This window comes from Diplotaxodon limnothrissa, linkage group LG7 (genome assembly GCF_057381915.1).
Source record: "Diplotaxodon limnothrissa isolate DT_005_m linkage group LG7, D_limnothrissa_male_GT1.1, whole genome shotgun sequence".
Classification (NCBI taxonomy): domain Eukaryota; kingdom Metazoa; phylum Chordata; class Actinopteri; order Cichliformes; family Cichlidae; genus Diplotaxodon; species Diplotaxodon limnothrissa.
In genome coordinates this window covers 47,117,412-47,132,105 of record NC_140602.1, presented here as the reverse complement: position 1 = coordinate 47,132,105, position 14,694 = coordinate 47,117,412, and the positions used below count along the sequence as shown (strand labels likewise).

At 42.8% G+C, this 14,694-nt stretch overlaps 1 protein-coding gene across 1 annotated transcript in view; it reads left to right on the top strand.

Moving 5' to 3' along the window:
* The window catches only part of ric1 (RIC1 homolog, RAB6A GEF complex partner 1), a 44,168-nt gene that overhangs the window by 7,809 nt on the left and 21,665 nt on the right, over positions 1–14,694 (top strand). The gene's annotated exons all lie outside the window — the stretch shown is intronic.

Here is a 14,694-nt window from a genome sequence, read left to right as displayed (position 1 = left end):
GACACCTGTCCACAGCCTCAAACAGTCAGACTCCAAACTCCGCCATGGCCAAGACCAAAGAGCTTTCGAAGGACACCAGGAAAAGTATTGTAGACCTGCACCAGACTGGGAAGAGTGAATCTACAATAGGCAAGCAGCTTGGTGTGAAAAAATCAACTGTGTGAGCAATCATCAGAAAATGGAAGACATACAAGACCACTGATAATCTCCCTCGATCTGGGGCTCCACGCAAGATCTCATCCCGTGGGGTCAAAATGATCATGAGAACGGTGAGCAAAGATCCCAGAACCACACGGGGGGACCTGGTGAATGACCTGCAGAGAGCTGGGACCAAAGTAACAAAGGTCACCATCAGTAACACACTACAACGGCAGGGAATCAAATCCCGCAGTGCCAGACGTGTTCCGCTGCTGAAGCCAGTGCATGTCCAGGCCCGTCTGAAGTTTGCCAGAGAGCACATGGATGATACAGCAGAGGATTGGGAGAATGTCATGTGGTCAGATGAAACCAAAGTAGAACTTTTTGGTATAAACTCAACTCGTTGTGTTTGGAGGAAGAAGAATACTGAGTTGCATCCCAAGAACACCATACCTACTGTGAAGCATGGGGGTGGAAACATCATGCTATGGGGCTGTTTTTCTGCCAAGGGGACAGGACGACTGATCCGTGTTAAGGACAGAATGAATGGGGCCATGTATCGTGAGATTTTGAGCCAAAACCTCCTTCCATCAGTGAGAACTTTGAAGATGAAACGAAGCTGGGTCTTCCAACATGACAATGATCCAAAACACACCGCCCGGGCAACAAAGGAGTGGCTCCGTAAGAAGCATTTGAAAGTCCTGGAGTGGCCTAGCCAGTCTCCAGACCTCAACCCCATAGAAAATCTGTGGCGGGAGTTGAAAGTCCGTGTTGCTCGGCGACAGCCCCAAAACATCACTGCTCTCGAGAAGATCTGCATGGAGGAATGGGCCAAAATACCAGCTACTGTGTGTGCAAACCTGGTAAAGACCTATAGTAAACGTTTGACCTCTGTTATTGCCAACAAAGGTTATGTTACAAAGTATTGAGTTGTATTTTTGTTATTGACCAAATACTTATTTTCCACCCTGATTTACGAATAAATTCTTTACAAATCCTACCATGTGGATTCATGGATTTGTTTTTCACATTCTGTCTCTCACAGTTGAAGTGTACCTCTGGTGCAAATTACTGACCTCTGTCATCATTTTAGGTGGGGGAACTTGCACAATCGGTGGCTGACTAAATACTTTTTTGCCCCACTGTACATGCGCGGTTGAAGTAAAAGTTTATGCTGGGATCGGTGTTTTACATGACTGTCTGAAATCGCTAATAACATCTTTATGTGTATTATGGTTAGTTTGTGCAACATTAATCACTTTTCTTACCAGTGAATCTCAATATTTGATAGACACAGATGATGACTGTTGGGATTTGTTACATATGGAGATTTAATTAGTGGTTCTAAGATGCTTGTGGATGTAGCACTTTTACAATAATATTAGTATGACTAATAATGTGTTTGATCAGTTGAAGTCTTTGTTGTGGAGTCTGACAGCAGTGGGGAGGAAAGACCTGCGAAATCTCTCCGTCTCTGTCTCCTTCAGCCTGCCACTGAAGGAGCTGCTCAGTGCTGTCAGAGTCTCCTGCATGGGGTGGGAGATGTTGTCCAACAGGGATGAAAGCTTAGCCACCATTCTCCTGTCACTCACCACCTTCACTGGGTCCAGAGGGCATCCTAGAACAGAGATGGCCCTGCGGATCAGCCTGTTCAGTCTCTTCCTATCCCCAGCAGAGATGTTGCCACCCCAGCAGACCACACCATAAAAGATGGCTGAGGCCACCACAGAGTCATAGAAGGTCTTCAGGAGTGGGCCCTCCACTCCAAAAGACCTCCGCAGCAGGTACAGCCTGCTCTGACCTTTCCTGTAGAGGGCGTCTGAATTATGAGTCCAGTCCAGTTTGTTGTTCAGATGAACACCAAGGTACCTGTAGCTGTCCACAGCTTGTCCATACCTTGGATGTTCAGTGGTTGCAGTGGAGGATGTTTGTGCCTGCGGAAGTCTACCACCAGCTCCTTGGTTTTACTGGTGTTGATCTGTAGGTAGTTCAGCTGGCACCAGTCGACAAAGTCTTGAGTCAGTCCTCTGTACTCCTTGTCGTCCCCATCAGTGATGAGGCAGACTATTGCAGAGTCATCAGAGAACTTCTGCAGGAAGCACTGGGTGGAGTTGTGGGAGAAGTCTGCAGTGTAGATGGTGAAGAGGAACAGAGCCAGAACCGTTCCCTGTGGGGCCCCCGTACTGCAGACGACTCTGTCCGACACACAGCCCTGAGTTCTCACATACTGTGGTCAGTCGGTGAGGTAGTCCAAAATTCAGGTAGTGAGGTGATGGTCCACTCCAGAGTTCTCCAACTTGTCCTTCAGGACCGTGGGAAGAATAGTGTTGAAGGCACTGGAGAAATCAAAGAACATGATTCTCACAGTGCTCCCAGCGGTCTCCAGGTGAGCGAGGGAACGATGTAGGAGGTGAATGACGGCAATAGCACTGAAACACAGTTGCTGAGCAGTCCACGTCATCAGACATCACTTTCAGTCACACATACTGCAGCGTTAACTATGGTGTGATATTACTGTGAAGTTTGCATGTTTAAGGTCTATAATATAACAGTAAATATAACATTAAGTCAAGAAAAATAACACTTTGTGGATAAAAATAAGGCAGAATCGCACAAGCGACATAAACCATATGGCCTCGCTATTCAATAATAGATATTTTAAAGATCATTTTGGGTACCTGTTGTGAGTATTTGTACATCAGTGTTCACAATTCTGGCGTTTTTGATTGAAAAACATGAACTCTTGACATACTGTCATGTCCACGTGTTTCAAAAAAGCAAGTTTGAAGCTAAACACGCTTTGACTTGTGTCAGGTCTACAACTTTCAAAAGGCCACAAGCAGCTCCGGGTTTAATGCTGCACGAACGGAATAGCCTGCAGCATTCAAAAAGTCTACTGCAGCTGTTTAAGTAAATAACGGCAAAACATCAACAACGACGCGAAGAATTGTAAAAGTGTCGACAGTTAGAGATAATTTAGACAAGATTAACTTGAGAGGGGCTCAGCGTGCTGAAAAGCACAGGGAATGTCGAAGGGGGACTAGTTGCGGAAGAACAGAAAGGATTTTACAGTGACGCAACAATGTCTGTGCTGTGGTTACACTTTGCTCCTAATCTATAGTGTCATACTTTATCCTTTGCTGAACACTGATTAAGTATGCAGTTGGCTTGAAGTGAAGCAAATTGTTCTCTGCCAAAGTGGAACTGTAATGCCCTGCCAAACCAGCCTGGCCTCATTGCAAAAAAAATAAAAATAAAAATTAAATGGTCACAAAAAATATCGATTTATTTGACTCTTTTTATGGACATCAGGGACGACTTTATAACTAACGTATATCAAGAGGAAGTATATTTTGTGTCTGTAGCACGTTGTCTAGATTCTTCAGTGGCCATGCTTTATTATGGTAACAGAGACGATAAAGCTTTAAAGAAATGGCAACTCAAACCATATTTTTGTGTGAGTTTTTGTTGCTTAAATGTAACCATTTTAATGATAATTTGGGAATGGTGGAGTGATTCACTCCCCCACCCCACCACTCAAGCCTTCAAATTTGGATTTGTTTGGGAGTGGGGTTTCACTATTAGGACAAAAATCATTTTGGTGACCAAAAAAAAAAAAAAGAAATTTTATGTTAAAGAGCACTAATAAGTAGATTAGAAGTTGTACAAAATGATATCACGTTTGTAGAGATGTTATAATTTTCCAGAGGATCTTACCATGTTACTCCCCTGTCAGATAGGACGTAGAAAACATGGTAATGTCTGCGGAGATGAAATGTTCTTCCACCATCTGTTAGCATTTAAGCACACATGCTTATTGATATTAGTTTAGACAGATATTTCCTTTACTGTCACATCTCCACATCTTAAAAGTGTGTGTGTGTGTGTGTGTGTGTGTGTGTGTGTGTGTGTGTGTGCGTGTGTGTGCGCGTGTACATCTGCACGCTGTAAAGTATACATTTTCAATTGTAATCACTGGTACATGTTGCCTGTGACCCCTCTCTGTGTTGAACTAATGTCTTCTTCAGCAACGTAACAGACGGACGTTGCATCTGTTCTATCAAACATACTGATGCACATAAAGAAGGATGAGCAGTGTTAGTGGAATCGGGCTGTTTCTCTTTTTGCATGCAAGATAAGATAGAGCTTGTGGGGATAAATGTTTGATAGGAGCTCATCTCATATATTATCATCTAGTTCCATTCAAAATTTCCTACCTTGATACCTGAGCAGGAATGCCTACTGTACATACAGGAAGTCATTGGTTACAGTTGGTCATGATTGTTAGCTGAGCTACTGGGATAACTGTCTGATGGAAGTGTCAGGTTGAGTAACCTCACAAAACAAGTGTCTAAGTCAGAAGATGAGTCAAGCGGGTTCTAAAGGCCATGTGATCAGCAACACATAGCACGACTGCCAAGACAGAAAACAAAAGGATAGGCATCAAAACAACCGGCACACAGAGCATTGATTCATTAGGATCATTAGTGTCTGCTCCAAAAAATCCACTGCTTTGTGTTTGGGTGTGCTAGTATCCATGCTTGCAGAGGCATGCAGCCAGAGGATGAGGAATTTTAATTGTGTAATTTTTATATGTACTTTGAGTTTTTTCTTAATATATACACTAACTGGCCACTTTATTAGTTACACCTTGCTAGTTCTGGGTTGGACCCACTTTTGCCTTCAGAACTGCCTTTATTCTTCACAGCATATATTCAAGAAGGTGCTGGAAAAATTCCTATGAGATTTTGGTCCACATTGAAATGAAGGCATCACGCAGCATCACGGGCTTGATGCAGATTTGTTAGGTGATACATGATGCAATTCTCTAATTTCACAACATGCCAAAGGTGCTCTTTTGTATTGACATGTGGAGACTGTGGAGGTCATTTGAGTGCAGAAAACTCGTTTTGATGTCAAGAAAACAATTTGAGATGATCTGAACATCATGACATGGTTTGTTAATCTGCTGGAAGGCACCATCATTGTGGTCACGTAGGGATGGATGTTGAAGTAGTTTGGCTATTCTCCTTCGACCTGTGGTGTTAACAAGACATTTTTCACCCAGAGAGCTGCTGCTAACTGGACATTTTCTCTTGTTCCAACCATTCTCTGTAAGCTCTAGAGATGGTTGTGCAGGAAAGTCCCAGCAGTTTCTGAAATACTCAGTCCACCAGCAACCACATTCAAAGTTTTCTTTCTTCTCCATTCTGATGCTCACGTCTGTAAAATTTCTGTAAAATCTGTCTCAAATAATGCTATGTATGGTCACTTTGCCACTTGGCTATAAATGGCAGAATATCCCCTGTTTGTGTTTTGTGGAGTTTGGTATACCTTAGTTAGATTCCCTTGCATTTCCATGTAAAAAAAAACTGTCAAGGGCACAATACATTGTTCAGAGGTGTGGCAGTGTGCTCGTTTGTCCCAAAACACTACCTCTTGTTCTTGAATCCGTTCTGCAGAATCAGGTGTTAAAGAAGCTGCTCCAGTGTACAAATACTGCAGTGTGCAAAGCAGATACGCTTATTCAGCAGATGCTATTTTCTGATTGGCTTTTACATCTTCCGAGCTAGAAAATATGGGGAATATGCTGGTAATCCCCACCCCCCCACCCCCACCCCCACCCAAAAGACAGTGGAACAAATATTAGTGCAATAATCTCACCTCTCTTTCTCACTCACCTTTTTTCCTTGCTGCAAGAGTGCCAAAGTATACATGAATGAATGTTATGAACGTGTCTGAGAAAGCAGTAAGTCCCAGGCTCGGTCTGTCGGCACAACAGGGAGCAGGTGCAGAAGTTAAAAATACTAGGGCCCACACACCACTCACTTCCTGGGTTTACTTACTGCTGAAAGGAGTTATGTTCATGCACTTCATTTGTTTGGCAAAGATGATGCAACCATAAGAAGTCATCGAGGCTTACAGGTCTCAAGTTTGCTTGAAGCATTCACAGGATTTGTGGTGTCTTGACAAGCTGCTTATTCACAATGCCATAAATCCTCACACCTTCATTAGCACTGCAGTGTAATTATAGAGGGAACAGATTTGGACTGCAGAACAATAAAAGCCACCATTGCCCAGGCAGTAGTCCTTAATTCAGCTACCAGCTGTTTTCCAGATGTTTGACTGCAGGCCTTGAGGCTAACTAAACCATAGCTATGACTATCTTTAGCTCAGTGTGTGTCTGTGAGTATGAGAATGACAGAGAAATAAGTAAAGCAACTGACAGAGCAGGGAGAGGGATGGACTTCTGCGTGTGGTTGGCGTCAAGAAAGGATGACGTTCTTCAGACACGGGAAATACTTCTTACCATTTAGCTTTTCTCGTGTGTGTGTGTTTTGGGATCTTTCCGAGGCCAACGTGTTCCCTCTCTGTTTTTAGTCTCTCACACTGCAGCACTCAGGAAAGTGTTTTCACCAAAGACTGACCAAGAATACGGTGCAATTTTCTATCACACAGATGCACAACATACATAGTTATATTACTAGCATACATTTATAAACACATTCTAAAATGAAAAAGGATTAGGGTCAAAAGGGTTTCGTTTTATTTTGGTTTTTAAAGAAGGAACTGAAAGCTAAAAGTAAAGAGTCAGCAGTTTCAGCACTGTATCATATTTTGTAAACACAGGCAGCGCTCATTCCTGTTTTATCTTTAACATTCTGTGTGTTTATATAATGCGTGTGCGATTGTGCATGTTCGTGTCTATGGGATAATGTGGCTTGTTATAAAAAGTGCTTTAGATGCTCAGTTAATGCGGAAAAGCGCTATATAAAAGTAACCGTAAACTATGTCCTATAACTAAAATATAGCTGTAATATAGCTATATATAAATGTGATTATGTCCTATATAATTAATATAATAATAATAATAATGGATTCGATTTATATAGCGCTTTTCTAGGCACCCAAAGTGCTTTACAATACCACTATTCATTCACTCTCACATTCATACACTGGTGGAGGCAGCTACAGTTGTAGCCACAGCTGCCCTGGGGCAGACTGACAGAAGCGAGGCTGCCATATCGCGCCATCGGCCCCTCTGGCCAACACCAGTAGGCAAGTAGGGTAAAGTGTCTTGCCCAAGGACACAACGACCAGGACAGAGAGCCCAGGGATCGAACTGGCGACCTTCCGGTTACAGATGCGATTCCCAACCCCCTGAGCCACCGTCGCCCCGTTATGTAGTTATTACATAACTACATAATTATAACTATAAAACTATATCATATATGATAACATCCTATAACTATATATTGTTGGTGCATTTAGTTTACAACTTATATTGAGTTACTGTTACTTTTTGTCAAGTGTAGTTTGGTACACTTGTTGCAGTTAATAATTTGAGCTTTATTTTTGAAGTAATGAACTCCTCTGCACAAAGAGTCATGTGACTGGTGCTGTGATCTTGATTTCAGTTATGTGTTGTTTAGGTGTTTATACTAGTGGATGTAAGTAGTGGTTTCCGGTGTTGGGCTGTTACAGGCCCTAAGAGTGAGACTCTCATAGCGATGACTGTTTCCCAGTCGGGTCAGTGTGTAAGTGTACTGGGCACAGGAATGCAACAAAAAACAAACCAAACAATCAGAAACAGACTTGATGAGGGTGGCCTGAGGGCCTGACGTCCTCTAGTGGCTTCTGTGCTCCCTGTGCGGCACTGTGGAGCCAGCTTGCCATAAAATACCAGGATTGGCAGGTCCACCACTCACGCTCTGCGCTTTTCACAGACGAGAGCAGGTTAACCTTGAGTCTGGAGAAGCCGTGGAGAATGTTGTGCTGCCTGGAACATTGGTCAGCATGACCGGTTTAGTTGGGCTCGCATGGGACTGTGTATTGTTATGTTTTGACCCACCTGATGCTGCCAGGTTCAGTGTGAGACTGTCCAGGAGCTTAATTATGCTCTAGTCCCGATCTGGGAGGAGATGCCCCAGGATGCCATGCCCCAGGATGCCATCCATCGTCTCATTAGGCGCATGCCCCGATGCTGTAAAGCAAGCACTCAAGCATATAAGCCCCATACAAATGAATAGTTATGTCTATAACTTCTGTTCCCTGAAGGAGAGGAAAGAGGTACAACACATAAGTATGGGATATCACGCCCTCGCGTGTCTTGGCTGAAGAAACCTTTATTCACGCCTTTAAGGCAGATGACGTGTGATGACACGCGCACGGCCCCGCCTGCATATATAGCCGCTGTCATCACAGTCATCCCTCAGTTTGATAGCCGCTCTTCACTGAGCCAAACTGCTCAGTGGGGCCACCTTGTGTTGTACCTCATTTCTCTCCTTCAGGGAACAGAAGTTATAGACATAACTATTCGTTCCCTTTCAGTCGATTCACTCGGTACAACACATAAGTATGGGACATATATACATGCCCTGCAGAGCAGCCACCGAACCGGAATTGGACCACCACATCCTTAGTGAGTGGTAGACCCAGCAGAAAGGACAGCATGAGCCACCGAAGGGGCTGTAACGTCCAACCGATAAAACCGCACAAAAGTGTGCGGTGATGCCCAACTAGCTGCCGCACAAATATCAGCTACAGGCACCCCTTTAAAAAGAGCTCATGAGGTCGCCATCCCCCTGGTGGAATGAGCTCTCACCCCGTGGGGCAAAGCAAGACCTCTGGTGCCGTATGCCAGTGAGATAGCTTCTATAATCCAGTGGGACAGCCTCGGTTTCGACAGAGCTCTACCTCTATTTGGATTAGCGAAGCAGACAAACAGCTGGTCACATAAACGCACATTCTGAGTGCGCTCAATGTAGGTGCGTAGCACATGCACTGGACAAAGAGAATGCATCCTCCTCTGCTCCTCAGATGCAAAAGGAGGGGAGCAAAAGCTCAGCAACTCAAACTCCATTGAGCTATAAAATGCAGGCATGATCTTGGGAAAATAGGCAGCATTTGGACGCAATACGACCTCGTGGCCATCAGGAGAGAACTGTGTGCAGGAGGGATGCACAGACAGCGCATGAAGGTCACCCACTCGCTTTGCCAAAGCCAAAGCGAGAAGTAATGCAGTCTTATATGAAAGAAATTTCATATCCACAGACTCAATGGGTTCAAATGGGGGCTACAAAGGGCCTCCAGCACCAAAGACAAGTCCCAAGCAGGGACACTGGACTTAAGCACGGGCCTCAGCCGGTGAACTCCTTTCAGAAAACGTATGGCGAGGGGATGTGCACCTAGTGTCACCCCGTCAAAGCCAATATGACAAGCAGATATAGCTGCTAAATAAACCTTAATTGTCGAAAATGAAAGGCCCTTATCCAGCAGCTCCTGCAGGAATGTCAAAACATCCACAATAGAGCACTGAAATGGGAGTGTGGCGGTCCTGGCACCATTGCTCGAAGGCTCGCCATTTGTAAGCGTACAAGCCTCTAGTAGATGAGGCCCTAGCGCTCTGAATTGTCGCTATCACACTAGGTGGCAAACCCTTAGCAATCAAGTTTAACCTCTCAGCAGGTAAGCATGAAGGCGCCACAGGTCTGGGCGCGGATGAAACACTTCTGCACAAGCCTGAGAGGGGAGATCCCTGTGGAGAGGAAGCTGCCAAGGACTCGCTGCTAGCAGACCTTGTGGGCCACCAAGGGGCCACTAGAATCAGAGAGAGGGAATGCCGACGCGCTCTCTCTAGAACTGGAGATATAATTTCTACTGGGGGAAATGCATACAGGAGCACGTCTGGCCATTGGTGCGCTAGCGCATCCAAGCCCAAGGGTGCATCATGGTCAATTATGGAGAAGAACAGGGGGCAGTGAGTATTTACCCTGGAAGCAAAAATATCTATTTGCTTCCAGGGTATCTAGGTCCCAAATCTGAGCCACTATTAAAGGGTGTAACCTCCGTTCTCTCACCAGAGGACCCCCCCTGGAGAGAAGGTCCGGCCCCAGGTTTGGGTGGCCCGGGACATGGGTGGCTCTTAGAGATTAAACTGAGCGAGGCAGTGATGAAACGCGGCCACTCTGTGCTCCGACAAATGTGCGTGGCTGGAAAGCGCGGATTCAGCGAGGTGAAGAGCGTAAGAACTGAGGGATGACTGTGATGCTATATGTGCAGGCGGGGCCGTGCGCGTGTCATCACACGTCATCTGCCTTAAAGGCGTGAATAAAGGTTTCTTCAGCCAGGATACGCGAGGGCATGATATCCCATTCTTACGTGTTGTACCGAGTGAATCGACTGAAGGGGAACTACTGAATTCCATTTTGAGTTTTTGCAATCAGAGTTTGCGTTTTTTTTATTTTTTATTATTATTATTATTATTATTTTCCTAATTTATGTCACTTTGATTTTTAGAGTTGCTTTAAACTCAGCCCTCTATAAGATGATCATTTTTATTACCATCAAACGATGGCGCATCCTCTTATTTCTGACATCTTTACCAGTCCATATCAGTGTAAATATCCCAGCACAGGTTTTTTCCTCCTGAGGTCTGATGTGTTTTCAAAGTTTCTTTAATTTTTTTAGCAGTGTGAATTAAGATTATGTGATTTTAGCTTCTTTAGACATCCATAATAAGTTGATGTAACTCACTACTGTTTTTTTGAAAATATTTTTATTGAAAAAAGAAAACAACAGTACTTGCGGTTACCGAAATACAATCAACCCTTCTTCATTTTCCTAAGTAAATAAACTTATATAAAACAACGCATTCTAAAACACAGCCATCAAACATGTGAGAGGAATATAACAGTAACAGAAGTGCATTTAAACAGGCAATTCCTCTAGACTAGCAAAATAAGAGATAAAGGGTTGCCACTTGTGAAAAAATTTGGCTGTGCAACCTCTCAACGTATATTTAATTTTTCAAGTTTTAAAAAAAAAAACATGACATTTTTAAGCCACCGGGAAATAGTAGGATACTGAACAGACTTCCAATGCAACAATATTAGACGTCTCGCTAATAGGGATGTGAAAGCTATAATATCCTTTTGTGTGGAATCAAGTGTAAGTGAGCGAACAGGAATCCCAAATACAGCAATCAGAGGACAAGGATGAAGAGTTACCCCAAGAACAGTTGACATAATAGCAAAATACCCTGTCCAGAAACCTTGTAGCTCAGGACACAGAAAAAACATGTGGCTAAGGTGACAAGGAGAACGATGGCATTTATCGCATTTATTTTCCACTTCTGGATACAATTCAGAAAGTCTAGACTTAGAGAAATGCACCCTGTGTATGACCTTAGTAACTCACTACTGTTAAACATATCTTAATTTTCTGAGACAATAAATCTTCATATTTCTTTAAGTAAAAACCAGATTATAAAATTTAGTATCATACCAGTACCAGAGAGCTCTCTTTGCTGTAACAACCCAGTCTCACGACAGTTTATGAAATTGCCACAACATTTAATCTAGTGATTCATGTTCCGCATAACAATTTTCCAGTCTTATATTTGTGTCCTTGAACATGACTTTTCATCTGTCTCTTTTTATATGTACAAATTCATGTCCATAGACATGAAATGCTTTCCACTTTTAAAAGGCATTTGGAGGGTGGAGGTGGAGCAAATCATTTTGCCACCACTCACGAAGACCCAGGTTTGAGTGATGCACGTCACAGACGTTCGTTCGTATCACTCTAAAACACGCCAGTATTTAGCTTAGAAAAAAAAGATCAGGTTCCACTTCTTTTAAAGCTTTATTTTCTGGGTTGCCATGGTGACACCTACCCGCTTTCTCTGGACAAAATACCTGCTCCTGACATGAAATCTACTTCCTATTGAAATGCATTCCTTTCAAGCTGTCAGTGTTCACTGACACAAAAAACTCTCAAAACAAAACGTGACAGAAAGAAATGGACAGGTTTTTTTTTTTGGTTTTTGGTTTTTCCAGCCACTTCATGTTTTGTTCTGAGACTGCAGGTTGTATCAGATTTTGCTTTTTGTTGTGGCCACTCCTTGATCACAAAGAAATGTTGCATTTTGATTTATTTCCAATGGTTTATTAAAAAAGAAATGTGCTTACTGTTTACGATGCTAATGATTAAATCAATATGAATTTCCACATTTAAACAGCGCCCATTTTGCCTCCGTTCACCTGGCACTTCTACTCTTCTGAGTGTTAAACTCAGAGATACACAAGATTTACCTACCGCACATATTTCCTTATCTGCCACGAAAATAATGGCGATTTAGGTCTGTTATCGTCACCAGTCTTGTAGTTGTTCATCAAGAGCAGCACACTGATTGCCGTTCAGATAGCTAGACTTGCCATGGTTCATTTAGGACTGTTAACATCTGTGTGTACCTTGAAACCACACTCGGTAAGACTTAACACGCAAGAGCTGTAGATCAACTTTACACATCTGTGCTCTGCTATTGCATTATTTATACTTGTTTGTAATCCAAACTGAAAGGTATCTAATATTTGCAGATCGTAATAGTTTGCATCCATTTTTTTTTCTTCTCTTTTTTTGTTATAATGCACTTAACACTGCGGTGTTCCCTCGAGTTTATGTTCCTGTGTACTTGTGGAGCCTGTTCAGACATGCAGAAGAGCAGCTCATCGTGCTTTCTGTGTACACTCTTTCTGCTGACTTGTTACTTTTGCAGCAACAACTTTCAAAGTCTTTCGTTCCGCTTGCAACACTGAACTGGTGCACTTAGCAGTCAGCTATTTCCCACTTTTCATTTCAGTGTTTGAGTGGGCTTCTTCCTCTCTTTATTTGACTTTTTTGTCCTTTAGTCTGTCCTTTCTGATCTTCCTCTTTTTCTTGTCTTTTTTAAATACAATGCTAAGTCACAGCTTGTGCTATCAAGCTGAAGAAGAGGACGATTTAAGTGACAAAAGTGAAAGCAACACACCAGTGCACTGAAGTCATTTGATAATAAATGATCGATTTCTCTCATGTGATTCACTTTTTCATAAGACTCTACTGATCACAACATGAGCACAATAGGATACCAAACATGTTACTCTGAGGTTTCTTTAGATGCATCCTGTTTTACAGGCCTGTTTAAAAACATTTCAGGGCCTCACTGTTGTCCATAAATGCTGCAGCTTGAGTTTGTGACTGCTATTAGTGAGACGGCATAGATGGAAAAAACAAAAGTGACTAGCAACTTCCCCTGCCCTGGGTCACTGACTGCCTTTGAATTGCAGTGCCTGCTTGTTTATTGGGTTTCAGCTGAGAATGACTGGCATCCTGCCTCTTCCTGTACTGTTATATGTGCATGTGTGAACCCACCAAGAGTCCTAGAAACACGGGATGCATCCCAATTGAGGCCTTCGTCTGCAATTGCTTTCATCACGAGCGCTCACTTATCAGATAGGACAGGTTGAAATAAAGCTAATCAAAGGCCCATGAATGGATGAATGGATGTCTGAGCGCTTTTATGTGTTAGTGTGATCAAAACTACAGGTTAAAGGGAGGAGATGATAAGAGTGGGGGACACTACTGAAGTTCATCATGAGTTGCCAAGTTTTTCTGCTTCTGCAGCTTCCCTCCCATCTTTGATATTTCAGCGAGATTCCCTGCAGTTCACATGCTAGTGTCCCTCGCATTTCCATTTTTATAAATTTCCTCGGGGGGAGAAAGCCTTGTTTGTTTACTCCATGTTATAACTGGCTGTGTGCCATATTTCTCATTGCCCTCCACACTGTCCGTTTCTATTCCTGCTTGATTTGCGCCTTCCCCAATGCTGCAGAAGGTTTTTGTAACTGAGCCACATAACTATATTTAAATTTATGGCTCTCGATGATAAAATTATAGTCTTTAACAGAAGGCTTTGCCACAAGTCTGAAAACTCAAGCGGTTTAACAAATTCCAAACATTTTCTGCTGTTACAATAGTAGATGTGAAGAATTGTGCATCCTTTGCTGGAGGGTGAACTCTGTAAATGCTTGTATTTGTATGTGGATCACACAAGCATGTGAGGCTATTATAACTAACTAGGTCATTGTGATGAGACTACTGTTCATCTAAACTATATATAGTGCTAAAATGAAAATGATGAAGAGGCTGTTTTGTCTCTGTAGCCTGAATGCACAATGATTTTCCTCAGCAGACTAACAGAGAATTCTCCAAGCCCACTCATCCCTCTTTAATTCACTTACACAGTAAATTAGACTCTTGATACACTCTTAAAGGGAAGATCATGATGATAGAGGGGAAATGAAGTGCAGGTGATTCAGCAATTCATTACATTTTTGTAGAGTATTTTGTGATTCAAGTAAACATCTTTGTGTGGTGATTTCATGTGCACATGTGCAGCCTTTTTACTTTTATTAGTGATGATTATCTCATACTGTTTAGACATGAAAATGTAATCTATGAAGGTTATGTTTAATGCAGCATCACTTCATTCCTTAATCAGTCTTCAAGGGTAAATGTGGTGCCGTGAGAAACATCTGTTTTACGGGTAACTACCACAGTGGTGGTTTTGAGTACGTTGGCAGGTGTTTTGTGTGTCTGGATTCTCCGTGTGGTAGCATCCCCACTGTGCAAGATGAATCTTTACAGCTGTGTAGTTGAGATCAAAATGAAGGACTTGTTGGAAGACTTGCAGATTATCAGCTCAAGAAGTATTGAATATAGTACTGCAGAAGT